Here is a 23090-nt window from a genome sequence, read left to right as displayed (position 1 = left end):
TGCCCCAGTATGAAAGCACACATTGAAGTGAAAGGGAGGCAGTTTTCAGGGGCTATTTCTAGAACTAAAACGCCTGAAAACTGCCTCAGTGTGAAAGGGGTCTTAAGGATAAGTTAACTTTTTTGAAAAAAATAAAATAAATGCACATATTTTTGCAGGTAAAAATAATGTGCATTTATTTATTTATATTTTACTGCACCCCCCCTAGGGAGCCGCAGGTGAAATGGCATTCCCCACCCTGCACAGCCAGGCACACCGAATTTTCACAGTCTCCCAGAGTCAGAGAACAGTCCAGCACTTTGGTTTTGTATTTTATTGAGGGGATAAAACTTGGATGAGGAGTAGGGGTATTATGGGATGCCCACTTGACTTCAGGGACAACTTTCCTATATACAGTCTATATACACTCGTCTACTTCCTCCAGCACACTTGCTTGCAGAACTCCACAGGCACACTGATGAAAATAATTCTGACACAGCACTCACTCAGATCTTTGAGCAACAGCCTGTTATAGGCAGGAACCCGAGGCCCCTTTAAATGTGTAGCAAAAGTCACTGTCCAGTTTACATTCTTGTTGCTACTGATCCCAGCACCACCTCTTCAGGCACTGCCAGCCCACCCTGGCTGCAGCTGCCCCTTTCACTAGTCCTCCTGGCTACTTCTCCTCAGTCCTCCCAGATTGATCACTCACCATCCCACCTGGGTGACTCCTCTGGAGAACTCCTGGACGTGCTGACCTGCTCCTGCTGTCCTCTCCTTGCTCCCGTGCCTCCAGGAAGAACTTCCTCCATGTGTTTTAGAGGGTCCCTCCAGCACCCGAGCCCCAGGGTGTTGCCCACCCCCCCCCCCAGACTAGGGGCACCCTCAAGGGCCACCAACAGCCTCCTCAGCACTCCTTTTCCATCTTCCACCCGACTGCCCCTTCTGGCATGACCCATGAGTATTTATGAGGTACCTGCCCCCCGCCAGCCTATTTTGCTGGCGATTGGCTGGGACCCTCATCAATACTCCAAGCAGCTCCTCCTAAACTCCACCTTTTTTTTTTTTTTGAAAATTCTTTTTATTGAAGTTTTTCATTTATACAATAACCTCTAGGCCGCCAACATGGCAGAGCCCAGATTTGGCCTCGCAGGGCCTAACAATGAATCCCTACCCCATGACTCCCCCCACCCTCCCCCCTAAATACCCCCCCCCCTTCCCTCCCTGTCACAGCCCAAATGCAAAATTCAGAGTGACCAATGTATGCTTAACTCTTTTATAATATGAAGTTATCACACCGCTGAGCCAGACTGTTTTTATCTCATTATACTTCCCCAATCCTTCATCTTTCGTTCAGTCCTCCCATGTTCTATGTTAATTAGCGATTGATTTCTCACCGTGATGATTTACCATCTACCTGACATCTTTTAAACAATATGTTAATATGGTTACCCTATTGTACTTTCATCTCCATACCACGCCTGCCATACCTTGTCAAATTTATTTTTACATCCTCTAGCTTGATAAGTAAATTTGTAAAAAGGCATCATATTATTTACCAACTTCTTCCAAAATGCGACTTCTGGAGCTTGAGAATCTTTCCATTTTAGTAAGATAGCCTTTTTGGCATAAAAAAGCAGAATGGTGAGCAGTGTTCTTAGGGCTCTGATCTGCACCACTTCTTGTACTAAACCCAACAGACACACCTTGATATTTAATGGAATAGGGATTGCTGAGAAGGCCCGAAATACATGAAAGGACCTCCTCCCAATATCTTTTTATTTGTGGACAGTCCCAGAAAACATGGCCTGCATCGGCCGGGGAAAAAGAGCATCTCCAGCACTCCGCTGATGCTGACCCAAAAATCTTTCCTAATCTTGCCGGAGCGTAGTAACTCCTGTGAAGAAATTTGAATTGAATCAACCTATCCCTGGCCGACACCAGATGCTTAAACGGTTGATCCCATACTTCCTCCCAGTCCTCTCCCTGGAGCTCAGGGACCTCCATTTCCCATTTACTTCTGGTCTTTGCTATTGCTTTTGGTGTAATTTTGAAAAATTCTTTGTATGATTTGGAGAGGGGTTTGTCTAGAACATCCTCCGATAACATTGACTCAAGACTGGATGGAAAAGACTCTACTTTACGTACCCTGAATTGTGACTGATAGGCATGCCGAAGTTGTAAGTAACGGAATAGATAGGCATTTTCCAAATTATGTCTTGACTTTAGCTGGGGAAACGTCAGAAGATCTCCGAGAGTTGTTATGTCACCTAATGTCTTAATTCCCTTTATTGCCCATATCATGGGGTCAGGTAAGTTGTAGAAGTGCTGCAGCATAGGATTCATCCACAGCGGAGTCGTGGGTGAATGACCCTGAAAGCTTGGGGATGCCAGATGAACCGCCATGTCCCAAGCTTTTATCGTAGCTTTCATAGTAGTAGTCAATGGTAATTCAGACTTAAGCCCCCCTAAATAATGCCATACGCAGGCTTTCATAGGACCCCAGGTGAGCCGCTTCCAATACTGTGGCTGCGTCCCCTTCATCCATGATTAGCCATCTATGCGCAAAAACCATCTGCCCTGCCAGATAGTACTTTTGCCAATCTGGGAGTGCCAGACCCCCCCCCCGTCTCCTGGTTCTTGAAGTACCTTAAGCCCAATCCTGGGGGGTTTTGGAGCCCAGAAAAAGGAGCCCACTATACCATCTATTTGACGAAAAAAAGATTTTGGAATCCACACTGGAGCATGTCTCAAAAAATATAAAATCACCGGCAGGACCTTCATTTTGAGTAGGCTGATCCTACCTATTAAAGACAATGGAAGTCTGGACCACGCCTGAGTTTTTTGTTTGAGGAAAGTTATCAGTGGGAGTAAGTTAAGGGACATGTAGTCATTTATATTTGCTGTGATCTTTACCCCAAGGTATTTCATAGAAGTTACCCATTGTAACGACAGATCCGGGTCAACCCCATTTTTTGCTCTGTCATCTAAAGGGAGTATTGAGGACTTGTTCCAATTCACTTGTAACCCTGAAAACCTGGCAAAATCGTCCAAGATTTCCAGTACCACTGTTAGTGAATTCTTCAGATCTGACAGAAACAAGAGCATATCATCTGCGTAAAGTGCAACTGTTTCGTGGATGGTGCCCACTTTGATATCCTGCACCCTCCCGGAGACCCTTAAGGCAATGGCCAATGGCTCTATCACAAGGGCGAAAAGAAAGGGGGACAGAGGGCACCCCTGCCTTGTGCCTCTACCTATCCCAAAGAACGGAGACACCCTCCTACCCATGCGGATCGCCACCTTGGGGTTACTGTATAGCAATGAGACCCATTTCCGAAATTGTGGTCCAAATCCCATGACCTCCAATACCTTACTCATGAATTGCCAATCTACCGAATCAAAGGCCTTTGCTATATCAAGAGATACCACTATTTTAGATTCAGGGTCTGTGGAGGGAAGCTGTAGATGTGTGAACAGTCTTCTGAGATTTGTGTCGATTTTCCTGGCATGAAGCCGGTTTGATCTATATTAACTATAGTCTGTATAACCTGGGCCAGTCTAGTTGCTAGTACTTTAGTTAGGATTTTTAGGTCTGTATTTAGTAGGGCAATAGGGCGATACGATGCACATTCTGTCAGGTCGTTCCCGGGTTTTGGCAGGAGAATCATATATGCTTCCATCATTGAGTCAGGCAGGGAGGAGTTTTCTAGACAGTGTTCCAATAGCCAATTGAATCTACCGGCTAGTTGTTCAATGTTCGCCCTATAGAAGTCCGCAGGTATACCATCTGGCCCTGGGGCCTTGTTGGGCGGAAGTGCACATATTGCAGCCTCTATTTCTTTTATTGTTATTTTGGCCTCCAGTATGTTTCAGTCCTCCTCCGATAATCTAGGTATCGGTAGATTCTGCATTACATTGTCCAATTCCGCCGTGTCATATGGAGGAATGGGAGAATATAGTGACGCGAAAAAATCCATAAACTCCTGCATGATAAGTACCGGATCACCGACCAGCGTCCCACTCCTGTCTTTAATAACCGGGATGTGAGCCATCGGAGGGCGATCCGCCACCAGCATGGCCAGGAGCTTCCCATTTTTATCTCCCTCTGCGAAAATTTTATGTGCTTACTGAGATTCCTCTATTTTTGTCTGTCCTTTAACCTGCAGTGACAGACGTCTTCTAACCTCAAGTAAGGATTCATACAATTCCGTCGGGGCTTCCGCATAAGCCCTGGCTTGTTCTCTCTCTTCCTGTTGCATATTTTTATATTCCTCATTTTCATTTACCCTGGCTGTCTTTATAGCCGATATGGATTCCCCTCTGACTACCGCCTTGTAGGCGTCCCAGACCACTGGGGGCTCTGCCGTATCAACATTGGACAGCCAGTAATTTTTTGTCGCCCCTTCCAGCTGGGCAGCAACCTGTTCGTGCTGCAACCATCCAGAAGATAGGCGCCAGCCCCCCCTCTCCCCCCTCGGTCTTACGGCCAAGCTGAATACCTGGCAGACCCCCTGCCAGGTATTCAATACTAGACACATACTGTAACATGGTGTTATTACCAAAGGCCAAGTCAATTCTCGCTGAGGAGCCACGTGCTGTCGATATGTGGGAGAAACATCTATCTGCTGGATGTTTCCATCGCCATATCTCCTCCACTCCGACCGTGGAGGCCCAACTCCTTAGATCTGCAGAGCTTGTCCTGCCTGGGTTGGAGGAGTCCAAGGCCGCATCTAGCACCGCATTGAAATCCCCCAACACCACCAGGGGTAAGTGTAAAAATTGTGCCAGTCTTGTTACCATGTCGTAGAGAATTTGAACCTGGAAAGGTGGAGGTACGTATACAGTTATTAACAACACTTGACTATTAAGAATGTCCATTATCACTGCAGCATACCTGCCCTCTGGATCAGTAAATACGTGTTGAATAGTACAAGAAACAGATCTACTAATGAGAATGGACACTCCTCTCGCAAACGTGGACTATGTGGAATGAACAGCTTTTTGGATCCACCGTTTACGTAAGGCCAACACTTTGCTACCCTCTAGATGGGTTTCTTGGAGAACAACTAGGTGAGGTTTATAATGTTTTAATTATTGAAAGACTGAGGCCCTCTTGAACTTGTTGTTGAGTTCCCTGACGTTCCAGGACACTATATTAACTTTATCCGTCATGTCTTTTCCTGTCCATAGGACCAATAGTGGAGAACATCAGGGGACCCATTCTTTCCCTCCCAACGGTGTTACCCACACTCAAAAACATTAAGAGATCACCATACCATTTAGAAAATTGAGACCTTTGGGCTGTGACAGATATACCTTCCCCCCCTGCTATTATACCAGAAAAAAGTCCCCAACGAAACTCAAAAACAGTTCTGGTATGTAGCTTCATCCCAAAAAAACAACAAAAAAACTTCTTGTGGAATCTGGTCGTTGCGATCAACAGTTCTGCAGCTCGATGTCGAATCCTCCTGTTACCTCTTCGCTCCCTTTCAAATAATTTCCATCGGAGCATCCAAAAAAAATGTAAATAAAAATAATTAAAAAATTAACATACGAAAAAGTACCTCAGCACATGGTGGGGAAAGAGCCTTCCTTCCTTACGGGTATGTAGAGGTCTTCACTGGATTCGTCCTCCGTCTGAGGTTAGTGGCTGTTAACATAAGCTGTATTCTCAGATCATCTTCGTTACATCAGCATGTGGTCCTTGCCCACCTCGGGGTGCTCTGTCCCGCAGGCCTCCTATCCAGCTGCATCTTTGGCTCTGTGTAGAGATTCTCTGGAATGTGAAGGATAACTTTGAGATCTGCCTTCATGCAGGCCGAAATATTCGCAAATCATCTTGCTCTGTATTTCATGGTTTCCTGATTAGTTAGGATATGAACTTGTGCCATAAAACAACGCACAACAGGTGCAACATGCGATCCAGGTAAGATTGGTTTCAGTTCCATGTAGATTTAGGAAAATTCCTTGTCTAGCCAGTCGCTGGCCTCTCCAGGATCTTCAAAGAATTTCACGCTGCCCTTATGTTGAATCCTGAGCTTGCTCGGGTATAGCATGCTGTATTGGATCTCTTTGTCTCTCAATCGCTTGCGTATGTCGTTGAATGACCTGCGTTGTTGCTGTGTGGCCGCCGAAAAGTCTGGAAAAAACATTACTCTTGCATTTTCATATTTCAGCTCTGGTATTTGTCTGGACTTGGCCAGAATCATATCACGGTCTCTATAGTTCAGAAACCTGACCAACAGGGGCCTAGGGAACGCTCCTGGCGGTCTGCGACCTGTGGGTACTCTGTGTGCTCTTTCAACAACATAGGTGGGGGGCAAATCTTTCAGGGACAGAAGTTGTTTGAAAAAACTTTCTGCAAATAGGACAGGCTTGTCCCCTTCTGCCTCTTCAGGTAGGCCCACCACTCTAATATTATTTCTCCTCTGACAGTCTTCAGCATCTATGGCTCTACGCTGCAAGGAGAGTACCATATCTTTCAGTTCAGCTATATTTGCCCCCTGAGAGTGAGTGATATCTTCCACATCAGAGACCCTCGTTTCCACAGTGGTAAGTCGCCCCCGGATCTTGTCAAGATCATGCCTTATCAGGGTGCATTCAGATGATAGGTGATCGATTCTACCCATAAGTTCCGACTTACTGGTGTTTATGGCTTCTAGGATCGGTCGTATTATGGCATCCGTATCCACAGCCCCCTGAGACTCCTCCGCTTGATCCTCAGCTAACTCCATCTCAGCAGCTTCTCTTTCCGTCGCCATCTTCCCTGAGGTCAGCGTGGCGCGCTTTGCTGAGGTCCGTGCAGGCAAGATGGCGGGGGCGGAGTCTTTCGTTCCGTCCTTCATGGAGCGGGTATGGCACTGTTCGTTCGCGGCTTTCTGCTGCTTCTTTGAGGACGAGGAATGCATCCTTTTGCTCCTGACTGCTTCCCCTACAGGATAGTTAGGTTGAGATGGCGGATGGAATGCTCCAAAGTCATGGATTATCTCAGGATAAACGGAGCCTCTGAGAAACACTTGCTGCCTTGCTCACATTCAGCCACGCCCTCCTAAACTCCACCTTCTACTTCTGGAAGCTTCTCCAAGATTCCAGAGAGGGGGGGGGGGTTACCAGAGATGCTGCTTGCTGAGCCATCCAGTCTTCCTGAGTCACTCAGCCCTGACCCAGATTCAACCCAGAGCCAGGCCAAATTTTCCTACACTAACAACTATGAACACTAGAACACCTAGCTAGGGGGTGCTACATATTATTTTTTTTTGAGCCTGTAAAGCATTGCACTGGTGATCAGCATGGGCAAGCTGATACAATCTGACAGGAAGAATCTATTTTATTATTGACAACTACAAGCCAACAGCTGCAAAGGATGTTGGGGCTTGTATTTCATTTACACACAGATCTGTTTTCAAAAAGTGACAGCTAGTACAGGGAACTTCTCCCCATACTGCTGTCACAGGGAGGAAGGGGGGGGGGGGTCGAGAAATGCCTGCAGCATTGGGAACATGTTACATGTTTTGCCCAAAAAACGGGTGGAACCTGTAACATGTTCCCAAAGGTGAACTTATGCTTTAAAGCAAAACTTCACCCTAAAGGAGAAGTTCCACTTTAACCTCCTATCCTCCTCCTACTTTTGGAAGTTTTTATTTTGTGGAGCAGATACTCAGTTTTAGCAGGTACCTGCTCCCACTTACACTCCGACCACCTAGGTAATAGGAGCAGAAGTCCCCTCCTCCCTCCTCTCCCTTCCTGCAACCTTCTGGGACAGATCACAGGTGCCAGAAGACTGCAGGACCATGCACAAAGCTCAGCGCTGCTGACGCATGCACAGTGGAAAGCTGACTGTGCAACCCCAAGGAGTCACAGCAGGCTTCCCTTAATAAACATGGCAGTGCCAGGGACACAAAGACCGCCTAGGTGAGGATGGCGCTGTATCCTCAGATAGGTTAGTGTCCATTTATTAAAAGTCAGCCGCTACAGTTTTTGTAGCTGTTGACTTTTAATTCATTTATTTTTTTAACTGAAGAACCACTTTAAAGCAGTATTAAACCCAAAAGCAAACATTTACTATATTACAGCTTACCAATTCAGTGTGATGGCTGTATTCGTTTTTTTTTTTTTGTTTTTGTTTTTGTTTTTTTTTTTTGTTTTTTTCTTAGTTTCTTTCCTTTTATTTTGACTTGGTGATCCAGCCAGTAAGTCTATTATTTTTCAAAAGAACAAACTCTCCTGCAGATTTTTAAGTTACAGAGATGAAACAAACCATTTAGCACTGGGTCAGGGATGTTTACAATGATCCGCTTTTATTTGTTTATGTAAAACCTTAATCCCAAAAGGAAAAATAAGTTTGCTGTAACTGGTTATATAGTATTAGCTGGAGTTTGGCTTAATTTTGTCAGTGTATCTGCTCGTACATTTAACACTCCCCTCACCCCAGACTGACAATGCTGCTGTCCAAAGTCGCCCCCTGTGCTCCTTCACCCAGAGTGGGGGCACTCTATTAAAGGAGGTGTGTTACTGGCCAGATCACCTGGTGAAAACAGAGGGGGAAACATCTAGAAAAAAACAAATGCAGCCACAATATCTTATGATTGGTAAGCTGCAATCTATTACATTTTTGGTTTGCAGTTTAATACCGGTGTAAAAACCCAGGCAGCAATGGCAGATTTACTTTACAGATGCTTTTTCCCTGCCCTCTCTTGTACCTGCTATTTTCAACATGCATGCTCTCATCTGTCCACTAGGTGGCAACAAAATATATGCAAAAGTCACATTTCACCATGAATTGTGAAATGTTATCCGGAAAATCTTTATAATCAATGCCATTGTGCAAAGAGTTATTAAAGATGACCTCTAGGCATAGGTGTGCGCAGCCTAATGCATTAGGGTGTGCACCCTTAAGCTCAAACACACATGCATGTGTATGTATCTACAAATATATGACTCTGGCACATTGATCACCCTGCTGGCACAGTGAAAGAGAAAAGGATAAACACTTCTCTTATGGCAGAGCCGGTAAGAGGGAGATCTTTCCCATGTTCCTGTTGCTACACAGAACGATAACACTAATGCGCATGGGGGATTAGGGTGTGCCTGGGCACCCCCGGCACACCCTGTGCGCACGCCTATGCCTCTAGGCACAAAACATTTAATTGAAATATATTTGTCAATAGCCATTAAGGACATAAATCCACTTTGTGTGCACCAAATTTGTGTGCTTTTACAAACACAGAAGTAGAAGCGGTATTAAACCCAAAACCAAAAATGTATTACATTGCATCTCTTTAAATCTAATGATCCAGCCAGTAAAGCAGCCCATGGATGACTCGATTTTTTTTCCTTCCCTTCCACCATGGGATGCGCATCCCTAACCCAGAAGAGGTAGAATAACATACATGTATGTGATTCTGCCTGCCCGTGCTGCCCTGCCTCAGTAAATGTATTGTGTCTAGGGTTGCCATCTGTCCAGGATTCAGTTCGGGTTTTGAATCATGTGTCCGGGTTTCAGACCACCTGAAGCCCAGACACATTATTCAGACCAGACTCTGGCTTCCCAGCAGGGTTGCTGTCTGCAGTTGTCTAAGCCAAGAATGTAATGTGTTCTCCCTTAAATCAGGGTTCCCAGAGCATCCCTTAGGTCAGAGTCCCCAGAGTTCTCCCTTACATCAGTCTGCAGAGTCCCCCCTTACAGCGTAAGGAAACTCTGCAAGTTCAGATGTAAAAGGAGAACTCTGCAGATTCAGGTTTAAAAGAGGAACTCTGTGGACTCTGATGTAAGAGGGGACTCTTGTGATTAACTTCATATTAATTATAAATGTTATTTAATCACAAAATATATGTACTGCATAGTATATGCCCTTAAAAAAAAATGTTAAAAATTGCTGTGCACCGCTAAAGTGTTCTGGTTTGACTTGAAGAAATGGTGGCAACCCTAACTGTGTCCGGGTGGCAAGCCGTTAAAGAGGGAGAGCTGTAATCTTCCAGTGTAATCTTTAGGACTGAGCTATCAGCTTGAGAGGTCAGTTCTATGCGGTGCAGGAGAGAGTCAAGTGATGGAGAGGGAGAAAAGGATCCTGCCCACTACAGCACAACACCCAAGACGGGTGACTCTTCTGCCTCAGCCCATCCCAGCCCTGGTTCCAAGCCAGCACTCAGTGGTAGTGTGTTTTTTATTTGTGTGTGACATCTTGGGAAAGGTAGATGCAGACTCAGATGATGCCTGAACAAAGATGGTGTTGAACCTATGAACATCAAGACAGATAAAGGCATAGTCAAGGGGAGTGCTGTGATCTCTGGGAGAAGTAATACATTCCTGTAAGAGCTGCACCTAAGCATTAATTAGTATGCATTCACTTAACCCTTTTGCTGTTTTTTGCACACATGCTTAAAAAAAAATTGACCCTGAAGATTACATAAAACCTTCAAAACATTATATATTTTCTGAAAGCAGACAACCTAGAAAAGTAGTTCCAATATCTTATGTGGCATGATATTATCAGTTTAGTAAATGCAAAATTTCACTAAAAAATACACTAAAGTTAATTATAGGGCACACAAACCCAATCAATTACCAATTTCTTTTAGTAAAATATGAAAGGTGAGGTTGCGTCAAGTAAATAGATTCCCAATATGTCAAGCCTCAAAATTGCATGCATCTGTGAATTGGCAACAAAGCTCAGTACACTATATTTTACATAGGCGATGCTTTATAAGCCCTTACAGAACATCAGTTTAGAGTCAACTGTGAGTAATAGGCCTAGAATTATAGATCTCACTCTGGTGTGCGTGGTGATAATTAACATGTGTAGCATATTTAATTCTATTGTGTGTAGACTCCCCCTGACATGTACATTTACGTTCGGGGGGTGGGGGGTTTAAATGTTTTTTTGAGGGTGGGGGGGATTTTGGAAGATTGGGTATAACTTTATTTTTTTAATTTTTTTTTACCTGTCCTCCAGTGAATCTAATGGAGAGCAGATCACATTCTTTTAGACTCTTCCTATACTGGCTGGGGACAGTGACACCATGTTGTTTCTGGGTCATTACCAGTAAGGGGAATGGGGGCATGCGCAGGGAAATAGCAGTAATGGGGGTGTGTGGAAGTGATCTGGCAGCTGGCAGTGGGGTAGGTGGTTAAATCGCACTTGGTCCTATTCAAATCTGTGCAGTGATTTTGAAATTAAACCACATTTCTCTTGTTAGTGCTACATACCTCCCAACTTTTTGAGATGGGAATGAGGGACACCTATCAGCAAAAGTATGCAGGCATAGGACACACCCCTTGCCACGCCGCCTTAACAGAGAATTGTACAAAAAAAAAAAGATTGGTTGACCCCACAAGTGCTTTTTTTACCACGACTATTCCTTTATACTGGCTTTTGGAATTTACAAATGCAGCAATTTAGAAATCAGATGAAAGGTTTAGCCCTGGAAAACACTTTTTGATAGATAAAAAGTGCATTTTATATACAACTAGATAGATGAGGGACAGAGGGACATTGCTCCAAATCAGGGACAGTCCCTTGAAATCAGGGACAGTAGGGAGCTATGGTGCTGTGCTATAGATCCAACCCAGGCTGAAGCCCAGTTTATGGGTGTTCCTGTAAGGGAGCTGCAGTCAGCAATGAAGCAACCTTCCCCTTCATTCTGCACCCTTCCATGTAATATTGCAGTCCTGTGCCTCCTCTGCTGACTACTGAAAAGATTTCATTGACACAGACAGAGAAGACTAAGCCCAGATGCAATGTCAAGGAACTATTCAGAACAAACGTGAGCATGTGATGAGAAGAAGACAACCAATAATGTGCCTATGCCAAAGATATGGCATAGTTGCCAATACTATACATGATGGCCGTGCTTCTTTGCACAGAAATGCGTGCATGAGCAAGAATGTGCACACTGCATACCTGCTGCCAGAACTGGTGCCTCATGCCCTACAGGGACACGCAGTCAGGGAAGGCAGAGCCTCACCTGCCATGAACATTAAATAAAGAAAAAGAAATCGAGCTTCGAGGGTCGTAGCTCGACGACCTGAGGTCACAGAGACCCCAAATTTGGGGGATATGTAACCTAAGTCCTACCCCACCACTGGTAAAATTTGGGGCTCCTACAACCTATGGTTACGGAGATATGGGGCTCCTTGCACAGCCTGTCAGAAGTTACATACAAAGCAGCTAGTTTAAATACAAGCTGGTACACTCTGTTTGTAGCAGGCTGAGAGGATGAGCTCACAGTGCCTCTCCTCACTTCTTGTCAGAGGCACTGAGCTCAATGAATAGCTTTGAGTCTTGGACCAATGGTAAAGTATCATTAGCCCCAGCTGTCCAATAAAAATGCTGCAGTGGAGGCACGCCTCTCACTGCAGTGTCATAGAAGGGGCATGTGTCTAAAAGACAAATACTCCCTTCCAGCCCAGCCCTCTTAAATGGAACTTCAGTCATGTTTTCACCTTTCCATCTACTAAATCCTCTTCCCTTGTTGTTTTAATTTTGGATAGTAAAATATTTTTTTTTCTGCCAGTAAATACCTTATACAGCCCACTTCCTGTTTCTTGTCTGGAAAAAAGCCTAGGCTTATGACATCATGCACAGCTCTCTCTCTAGTTTGCCAGGGAGGGGGGATGAGTCATAAGAGGGCTAAAGAGAGCTGCAGAGTTGGAGGTGTGCCTCTATGTAAATCCAGGAAGTGAACAGGCAGCAGCTTCAGCTGCCCACAGTTAAAATGATTGCAGCCAGACACAGTGGAGGGAGATTTCTACAGCATATTTGGCAAGTACAGCACAGTATATATAATATAATATGCAAAGTGGTTGGAGGGAAGATGGGTTTATGTGTATAAGATTTACTCACAATCCCATGTTTTCTCACACAGAAAAGAGGGAGAATGAGAATCTCAGAAAAGAGGGAGAATGAGAATCTGCTGCTGTTGAAAAGGTACTGTTATAATCAAGCTAAATCATATACAGTATTATTATGCTATATGTTATAAGATAGTAATTTATTATTTCTCTATTTACTGTAAAATTACTGGTTTGAAGTTATAACTTCAAACTTCAGTAATTTGTCCATTAAGCCACCTGCTTAACTACGGTTTTTGAAAAAATATTAAATTACCTTAAAAACAATATATAATATTTATTTGTATATTACTTATGGTAATTAACCCCTTGCTACCCAGGCCAATTCTGACACTTCTCTCCTACATGTAATGATCATCATTTTTTTTTTTGCTAGAAATTTACTCAGAACCCCCAAACATTATAAATATTGTTTTAGCAGACACCCTAGGGAATAAAATGGTGGTTGTTGCAACTTTTATTGTTACATGGTATTAGACCAGTTAGCCTAACATCAGTAGTATGTAAACTCTTGGAGGGGATGATAAGGGACTATATAAAATATTTTAGTAATGAGAACTGTATCATTAGCAGTAATCAGCATGGATTCATGAATAATCGTTCTTGCCAAACCAATCTATTAACCTTCTATGAGGAGGTGGGTTGCCATCTAGATAAAGGAAGGCCCGTAGACATGGTGTATCTGGATTTTGCAAAAGCATTTGACACAGTTCCCCATAAATGTTTACTGTACAAAATAAGGTCTGTTGGCATGGACCATAGGGTGAGTACATGGATTGAAAACTGGCTACAAGGGCGAGTTCAGAGGGTGGTGATAAATGGGGAGTACTCGGAATGGTCAGGGGTGGGTAGTGGGGTTCCTCAGGGTTCTGTGCTGGGACCAATCCTGTTTAATTTGATCATAAACGATCTGGAGGATGGGGTAAACAGTTCAATCTCTGTATTTATGGACGATTCTAAGCTAACTTCTCCGCAGGATGTTGAAACCTTGCAAAAAGATCTGAACAAATGAATGGGGTGGGCAACTACATGGCAAATGAGGTTCAATGTAGAAAAATGTAAAATAATGCATTTGGGTGGCAAAAATATGAATGCAATTTATACACTGGGGGGAGAACCTCTGGGGGAATCTAGGATGGAATAGGACCTGGGGGTCCTAGTAGATGATAAGCTCAGCAATGGCATGCAATGCCAACTGCTGCTAACAAAGCAAACAGAATATTGGCATGCATTAAAAAGGGGATCAACTCCAGAGATAAAACGATAATTCTCCCAATCTACAAGACTCTGGTCCGGCCGCACCTAGAGTATGCAGTCCAGTTCTGGGCACCAGTCCTCAGGAAGGATGTACTGGAAATGGAGCGAGTACAAAGAAGGGCAACAAAGCTAATAAAGGGTCTGGAGGATATTAGTTATGAGGAAAGGTTGCGAGCACTGAACTTATTCTCTCTGGAGAAGAGACGCTTGGGAGGGGATATTATTTCAATATACAAATACCGTACTGGTGACCCCACTATAGGGATAAAACTTTTTCGCGGAAGTTTTATCCCTAGCTTAACAAGACTCGTGGCCACTCATTAAAATTAGAAGAAAAGAGGTTTAACCTTAAACTACGTAGAGTGTTCTTTACTGTAAGAGCGGCAAGGATATGGAATTCCCTTCCACAGGCAGTGGTATCAGCGGGGGGCATCGCTAGATTCAAGAAACTATTAGATAAGCACCCGAATGACCGCAACATACAGGGATATACAATGTAATACTGACATATAATCACACACATAGGTTGGACTTGGTGGACTTGCGTCCTTTTTCGACCTCTCCTACTATGTAACTATATGAATATAAAAAAAAAAAAAAAAAACACTAAAGATAACCCAATTTTTTTTGTATAATGTAAAAGATGATGTTACACCAAGTAAATAGATACCTAACATGTGACGCTTTAAAATTGCGCACACTTGTGGAATTACTCCAAACTTCAGTACTTAAAGCAGGGTTCCACTCAAATTTTTAACTTAATCTTACCCCCTTCAGTTAATTGCATAGATGTTCAAATGCCGCACGAAAAAATTTTTTATCGCTGTAATTACATTTATATTGTACTTTATTGTGAAACTTCCTGTCTCTCCTCCCATGGGAGTAGGCGTGTTTATTGCCTTTCCCCGGCGCCGCACTGTCTCCTGGGAGCTTAGTGTCAGGCTTCCCAAGATTCAGTGCGGAAACAATGATCATGCTTGTGAACAAGCTGTGAATGAACAGCATTCACCACATCCAGGAAATCAATGCTTGTGGGCTTCACATGCCCACAAGCAAGATGGAAATAGCCAGCATCACATTTTTTAAGTTATTCTTCAGTACGAAAACAGACAGAGGCGGAAATATTACACCCAAACTGTGAGTATTATTTTGGGGTTAGCAAAGTGTCTCAATGACCTAAAAAATAAAAAAAAAAAATTGGTCGCCGGACTCCCGCTTTAAAAATCTCCATAGGTGACGCTTTACATTTTTTTACAGATTACATGTTTAGAGTTACAGAGGAGGTCTAGTGCTAGAATTATTGCTCTCGCTCTAACGTTCGCAGCGTATGTAACCTGTGTGCATCTGGCTCTGATACTAGCCAGTGCCTCACCAGCCACTGACCTCACTGCAGATCCCTGATGCCCTATACCAGTGATGGCAAACCTTGGCACCCCAAATGTTTTGGAACTACATTTCCCATGATGCTCAACAACACTGCAGAGTGCATGAGCATCATGGGAAATGTAGTTCCAAAACATCTGGGGTGCCAAGGTTCGCCATCACTGCCCTATACATTATAAGACAGTGGCTGCTGTTTGTTGGAGGATCTTTAGCTACCAGTAGTCCTTGTTCCTGTGTATCCTGTATTCCTTGGACCTCATGTTACTCATGTTACTAGGACTCCTGGTTTTGACCCCGGCATGCTCTAAAAGCCTCTTCCTCTCCTGCCTTACCATGTATGACTCTGACCTGTTACCTTCTGCTGGCTCCACCTAATTCCCATGTATAACCTTGGCTACTGTGCCAGCCCCCTCTCTGGCTTGCCTCTCCGTCTATGACCTCAGCTTGTATCCTGACTACTCCTCATCAACCCATCTCTGCCAGTCTGACCACGCTTCTACCTTAGGTGCCCCTTGTTTGTGTCCACTGCCTTGGTCCTGCTGCATCTCCAAGGGAACAGAGGTCCTGCCATCAGTCCTGACAGACCAGCTGACAGCTATCTGGTGGACTCCGCTGCAAGCAACCTCCAGCAGAGCTACCTAAAAGGCACCTGTTCTATTTTGAACCTTGCACTCCCTTTTCTCACCTCCAGGGGTGCTCGGAGCTCAAGGGAAGCCCTCTCGTCAAGTCGGCCTTAGACCAGGTACATGACACACAGTCACCAGCTATTCAGAGGGGAGAGACTGCAGTCAAAGCTGGTGGCTTGTGTTGTTGTGAATGACGGTACACTGGAGGAGAGTGCTATCATTTACAAAAACACAAGCTTACAACAACACAAGCCAGTTACTACAGCTGTCTGTGAATGAGTAGTGTATTAGCTGTCATCTGTTGTTGTGGGCTTATCATTTTTTGAACGGTGGTGCTTGTCTCCGGCAGCTGTTTTTCACAAGAAAACAAGCCTACACCCATCTACCAGTGCCAGGACAAGGTCATTTAGAGCCCAGGGCACACATGCCGAACTGCGCCCCCCCCCAAGATGTATGAGCATTAAGTGTCAGCAAAAATCCCCCCACAAAAACACTGAGCACCAATATGCATGCTTACACCCTCCTCCCAGTACAAATTCAACCCCCTGCTGAAAAACCTCCCCTCAGCACAAATTTTTGCCCCCCATCACCCAAAACCCCCCAACTCAAAGCCCCCCACCCCCCCCAAAAAAATCACCCTCTTAGCACAAATTCTCTACTGCTAAAATTTCTCCTTCTAGTACACATCTTCTCTCCCCACTAAAATGTCCCCCTCCCAACACAACCCCCCCTAAACTGCCCCTAAAATTCCCCCTTCCAACACAAATCCCCTCCCACCAATCTCCTTTTGGTGCCCCCCCCCCACACCTCACATGTTACCACAGTGCCCAGGGCAGCGGCCCCTCCTGCCCACCACTCGTCCCGGCCCTGCCCGCTACTCCACTCTGTCTGCTCTGAAATAGCAGGCAGCTGCTGAGAAAGCGAGTCTGGTCTCTTTCTTTTTACTGCAAAGAAGCCAGAAGAGGAGGCACAATTAAATGGAAGGACTGCTTTCAGGGGGGCGGGTTGTATTCAGTGGTGGCTGGTAAAATTTTAGGAATGGGGGGGGCGCCAGACCCTGCCTTTCCTTTTTGGCCCCTCCCACTTCTCATAAGCCCCACCCCTTATATAATCCACCCACTCCGTTCCCTGTATTCCACCCATAGTGTCAGGAGTATACAGCCCAGCATCACAGGACAGGGTATACAGCCCAGCATCACAGATAGGGTATACAGCTCAGCATTACAGATAGGGTATACACACGCGGCTGGAGGAGCAGAGAGCCTGAGAGAGATAGTATGATGATGATACTTCCTCCTGTCCTGTAGTCAAACTATACTGCTATATACACCCACATCTTGCTTCCTGACTGTATATGGATACCTTCCTCCATCATCACTGCAGAAGTGCAGATATACATCATCTGTCCTGTTACTATGTATATAGCTGTATATAGGACAGATGGTGTATATCTGCAGTCAGTGATGATGGAGGAAAGTCTCCATATACAGGAAGGAAGCTGGTGGGTATACAGTATCTCACAAAAGTGAGTACACCCCTCACATTTTTGTAAATATTTTATTATATCTTTTCATGTGACAATGCTGAAGAAATGACACTTTGCTACAGTGTAAAGTAGTGAGTGTACAGCTTGTATAACAGTGTAAATTTGCTGTCCCTTCAAAATAACTCAACACACAGCCATTAATTTCTAAGCAGCTGGCAACAAAAGTGAGTACACCCCTAAGTGAAAATGTCCAGGATGGGCCCAATTAGACATCCCCCCCAGTGTCAAGGGACTCGTTAGTGTTACAAGGTCTAAGGTGTGAATGGTAAGCGGGTGTGTTAAATTTGGTGTTATCGCTCTCACTCTTTCATACTGGTCACTGGAAGCTCAACATGGCACCTCATGGAAAAGAACTCTCTGAGGATCTCAAAAAAAGAATTGTTGCTCTATATAAGGATGGCCTAGGCTATAAGAAGATTGCCAAGACCCGGAAACTGAGCTGCAGCACGGTGGCCAAGACCATACAGCAGTTTAACCGGACAGGTTCCACTCAGAACAGGCCTCACCATGGTCGACCAAAGAAGTTGAGTGCCCGTGCTCAGCGTCATATCCAGAGGTTGTGTTTGGGAAATAGATATGAGTGCTGCCAGCATTGCTGCAGAGGTTGAAGGGGTGGGTGTCAGCCTGTCAGTGCTCAGACCATACGCCGCACACTGCATCTAATCGGTCTGCATGACTGTTGTCCCAGAAGGAAGCCTCTTCTAAAGATGATGTACAAGAAAGCCCGCAAACAGTTTGCTGAAGACAAGCAGACTAAGGACATGGATTACTGGAACCATGTCCTGTGGTAGGATGAGACCAAGATATAATTAGTTAAATCAGATGATGTCAAGCGTGTGTGGCGGCAACCAGATGAGGAGTACAAAGACAGTCTTGCCTACAGTCAGCATGGTGGTGGGAGTGTCATGGTCTGGGGCTGCATGAGTGCTGCCGACACTGGGGAGCTACAGTTCATTGAGGGAACCATGAATGCCAACATGTACTGTGACATACTGAAGCAGAGCATGATCCCCTCCCTTCAGAGACTGGGCCGCAGGGCAGTATTCCAACATGATAATGACCCCAAACACACCCCAAAGACGACCACGGCCTTGCTAAAGAAGCTGAGGGTAAAGGTGATTGACTGGGGCAAGCAAGTCTCCAGACCTAAACCCTATTGAGCATCTGTGGGACATCCTCAAACGGAAGGTGGAGAAGCACAAGGTCTCTTACATCTACCAGCTCCATGATGTGGTCATGGAGGAGTGGAAGAGGACTCCAGTGGCAACCTGTGAAGCTCTGGTGAACTCCATGTCCAGGGGGGTTAAGGCAGTGCTGGAAAATAATGGTGGCCACACAATATATTAACACTTTGGGCCCAATTCGGACATTTTCACTTAGGGGTGTATTCACTTTTGTTGCCAGTGGTTTAGACATTAATGGCTGTGTGTAGAGTTATTTTGAGGGGACAGCAAATTTACACTGTTATACAATCTGTACACTCACTACTTTACATTGTAGCAAAGTGTCATTTCTTCAGTGTTGTCACATGAAAAGGTATAATAAAATATTTACAAAAATGTGAGGGGTGTACTCACTTTTGTGAGGTACTGTATATGCTGCTTAGCTAAGTAACTTAGCTTACCATCCATTCCCTCAGGCTGTGCTCTCTGAGTGGTGGGGAGGCCGGAAGTGACGGTTTCTGGGATAAGCCCCGCCTACTGTCCTCCGGACCCACCAATCAGGTGCAACAGGGTGGAATGGAATCATGAATGACTCGATGTAGAGTGGAACTGGGAGTGTAAACAGGACGCATGGCCTGCGCCCTGTTTACACTCCAAACACCTCCCAATGAAGCTTTTCAATTGCAATCACCTGATTGCAGCAGTCAAGCTTCTAGTGGACAGCTCAGTGTCTGGTGACCGGACGCTATTAAGGTCACTTTCACACTGAGGCGCGGGGGCGTCGGTGGTAAAGTGCCGCTAGATTTAGCGGCGCTTTACCGTCGTTTTAGAGGCGCTTTTCAGCCGCTAGTGGGGTGCTTTTAACCCCCGCTAGTGGCCGAATGAAGGGTTAAAGGCGCCCGCAAAGCGCCTCTGCCGCGGTGCTGCCCATTGATTTCAATGGGCAGGGGCACTTTAGGAGCGGTGTATACACTGCTCCTAAAGAGCCCCAAAGATTGACTAATTTTAACGTCCCGCAAGCGCACCGCTCCAGTGTGAAAGCCCTCAGGCTCTCACACTGGAGTGACAGGAGAGGCGCTTTGCAGGCGCTATTTTTAGCCCTATAGCGCCTGTAAAGCGCCTCAGTGTGAGAGTAGCCTAAGGGCTTTGGGGGCTTTGGGGGAGCGGCGCCCGAGCGCCCCCTATTGACGGGCCACCACTGGTTGTATTCCTCTCCTTGTGAGCAGTGTGGTTGGAAAGCGGTGGGGGAGACAAGCACTCTGACTATGCTGCTCAGCAACCACTACTCAGATTTGAACGGGACCAAGCACACAGGGTACCATTTGGGAATTCATGAGCATTTCAGATTTCTAGTGATACTTCTTCTACAAAGCAGAACTGAACATAAAAATAAAAAAGGTGCCAGTAAGTAGAGCTTTTGGGTAGAAGAGACTTTGTATGTCTCTTGTGCCAAACACAATCTTTTATCCGTATACTAGGAATTTGTCTTACTTAGATGCTATACAGCTAATCCAGTGCTAGGATAATGCCATTCTTGTGCTCACATATGGGAGTTACATCATCCATGACTGCCCAGTGGCCAAAAAAGTGGAATCCGAGAAGACAGCAGCAACAGAAATTAAGCAGCATCAAGAAGCACAGATCTATATTTGCTGGACAAATTAAAAGTATGTTTTCTATAATTTGTAAGTATGCTGCACATTTTGCAGACATTATGGCAAATGCCCCCTAGGCTGCCAGGCAGCTCGGTTCCTCATTAACATGAAAAAAATACACTGAGACATCATGCTGCCCCAGGCACACTTCAATGATGATGTCTTTTTCTACAAGCTTTGCTGATTGTTTATTGTGATTCATTTAGTATACAACTAATGGCAGAATGTGCTGTTGGAGGAAGCATGCAGTTTGCCTTCTATGTATGTATGAATAGTCAGTTACGACCTATAAAAAACATTCCTTTACAGTGCCTAACACATGACTGTTGTCCTAAAAGAGTTAAAGGGTTGAATTGTTTCATACGTACAACTGGATGCATTACATGTATATCTGAGCATTGTGTTATTATGATCATTTTAAATTTAAGCCATGTGCCAAGAGGTTAAACAAAAATGTCTATGGCTACACCAATTTTTTTAAATTCCCTAAGCTTCAGCTTGCATGGCCTGCCACCGGTCCAGGTCTGCCCAGCGATTCCACCAGGCCTGTGGCTAACCGCACACTATACATGGGATTGTACACCTCAATAACCATCCATGACAATATATTTAAAGTGGAACTAAACCCATTAATTTTTACAGTTTCCAAAAACAGTTACATTCCCGGCATGCCAGGAATCCTAACTGTCACATTTGCTTGTGCACTCAACCAAACTGTCAAACCTTCAAATGTCTGGTGCAGTGGTGGCTGATGGGATCTTCTTTTGGGGGGGCAGCAAACAAACAACCTCCCCCAGCGGCACTGAAACAGAACACCCCCCCAGGCGGTCCAGCACTTACCCGCTCGTGCGGGGCTGTGGTGTCCTCTCCTGGAGTGCGGGCAGCGGCCGCAGTGGCTCTGGTGTACACTCCTCCAGCTTCCTCCGCCGTGTCTTCTCTTCCATCAAAGCGCTAGGCATCCATTAGGATCGTCTGACACTTTGGCCAATCAGGAAACAGGTCTGTCTCACAGACGTGCCTCCTGATTGGCGGGGAGGAACTTTAGTGTGATAATAGCGAAAATTAATTCACTTACCATCACACAACTGGATGGGCCAACCCTTTTTTGAAGCCTATTAGAGCCTCTAATCAGGTGCTTAAAAAAAACACCCCACCGCATTGGAATCCATGGTCCATGGACTGATATGTAGATCAGGGGGCCGGACGCATGGATAGGGGAGGCGGTGCCCGTGCGCCCTCTATGGATGGGCCACCACTTGTTTGGTGTCGTAACTGATCACATGTGCAGCACCATGGCAGTTACAGATCAAACAGAGGCAAAGATGGGAGCTTCCTTGGCTGAAAAGAAGAGGAGGGTTCAGTTCCGCTTTGAATATTAAAGTTAACACACAACAGGGATGGTGGGAAAGTTTAGACTGTGGCCCCTTTATTTGGTTTAAATCAGTTTTAATTATGAAACACATTTTAACTAGGGATGAGCCGAACACCCCCCGGTTCCGTTTGCGGCAGAACATGCGAACAGACCAAAAATTTGTGCGAACACGCGAACCCCGTTAAAGTCTATGGGACTCGAACGTGAAAAATCAAAAGTGCTAATTTTAAAGGCTAATATGCAAGTTATTGTCATAAAAAGTGTTTGGGGACCCGGGTCCTGCCCCAGGGGACATGTATCAATGCAAAAAAAAAGTTTTAAAAACGGCCATTTTTTCAGGAGCAGTGATTTTAATAAAGCTTAAAGTGAAACAATAAAAGTGTAATATTCCTTTAAATATCGTGCCTGGGGGGTGTCTATAGTATGCCTGCAAAGTGGCACATTTTTCCTGTGTTTATAACAGTCCCTGTGCAAAATGACATTTCTAAAGGAAAAAAAGTCATTTAAAACTGTTTGCGGCTGTAATGTAATGTTGCCCCCCCCCCCAGCCCAATATCAGGCCCTTTGGGTCTGCTATGAATATTAAGGTGAACCCCGCACCCAAACTTAAAAAAAAAGGCGCGGGGCCCTCAGGCCCTATATACTCTGAACAGCAACAGTATACAGGCGGTCCCCGGTTTACAAACAAGACAGGGACTGTAGGTTTGTAATTTGGAACAGGTACATTTTGTAAGTGTAGCTCCAGCCAAAAAATCTATTTTTAAGCTTTTTGGATAACATAGGGAAGGGTTATCATCACCCCTGTAACATTTGTTTTGCTGTCTGTGCCCCTGTTCAGAAGATTTCACCTCACTTTCTGTCCCAATGACAATTGGATTTTGAAAATTTTGGGTTATTAGGGAAACAAGGATTGGTGATAAAGCATCAGTGATGACACCTTTTTCCCATAATAACTCTTACAGGAGAGAATTTCCTTTCCCAGGGGTATATTTCCTCTCACTTCCTGTTGTTTCCCTCCATTTGTAAGTAGGAGTCGCTTGTAAGTCGGATGTTTGAACATAGGGGACCGCCTGTATATACTATACGGCCTGCCCTATACACTCTATGGAAAATTGGGCCTTAGGTGTTGGTGGTACCAGAACACTGTAAGCCCTCACAGTTACTCTTGGTGGGCCCTGCTGTGAAATATTATATCAAGAATTGTAATTACATGCCTCGGTTAAACAGGGGCAAAAAAATTGGGCCTTTGGCGGTGG

This window comes from Aquarana catesbeiana, linkage group LG01 (genome assembly GCF_042186555.1).
Source record: "Aquarana catesbeiana isolate 2022-GZ linkage group LG01, ASM4218655v1, whole genome shotgun sequence".
In the NCBI taxonomy this organism is placed as follows: Eukaryota; Metazoa; Chordata; class Amphibia; order Anura; family Ranidae; genus Aquarana; species Aquarana catesbeiana.
The sequence above is the reverse complement of the archived record's forward strand: the minus strand, read 5'-3'. Positions refer to the sequence as shown.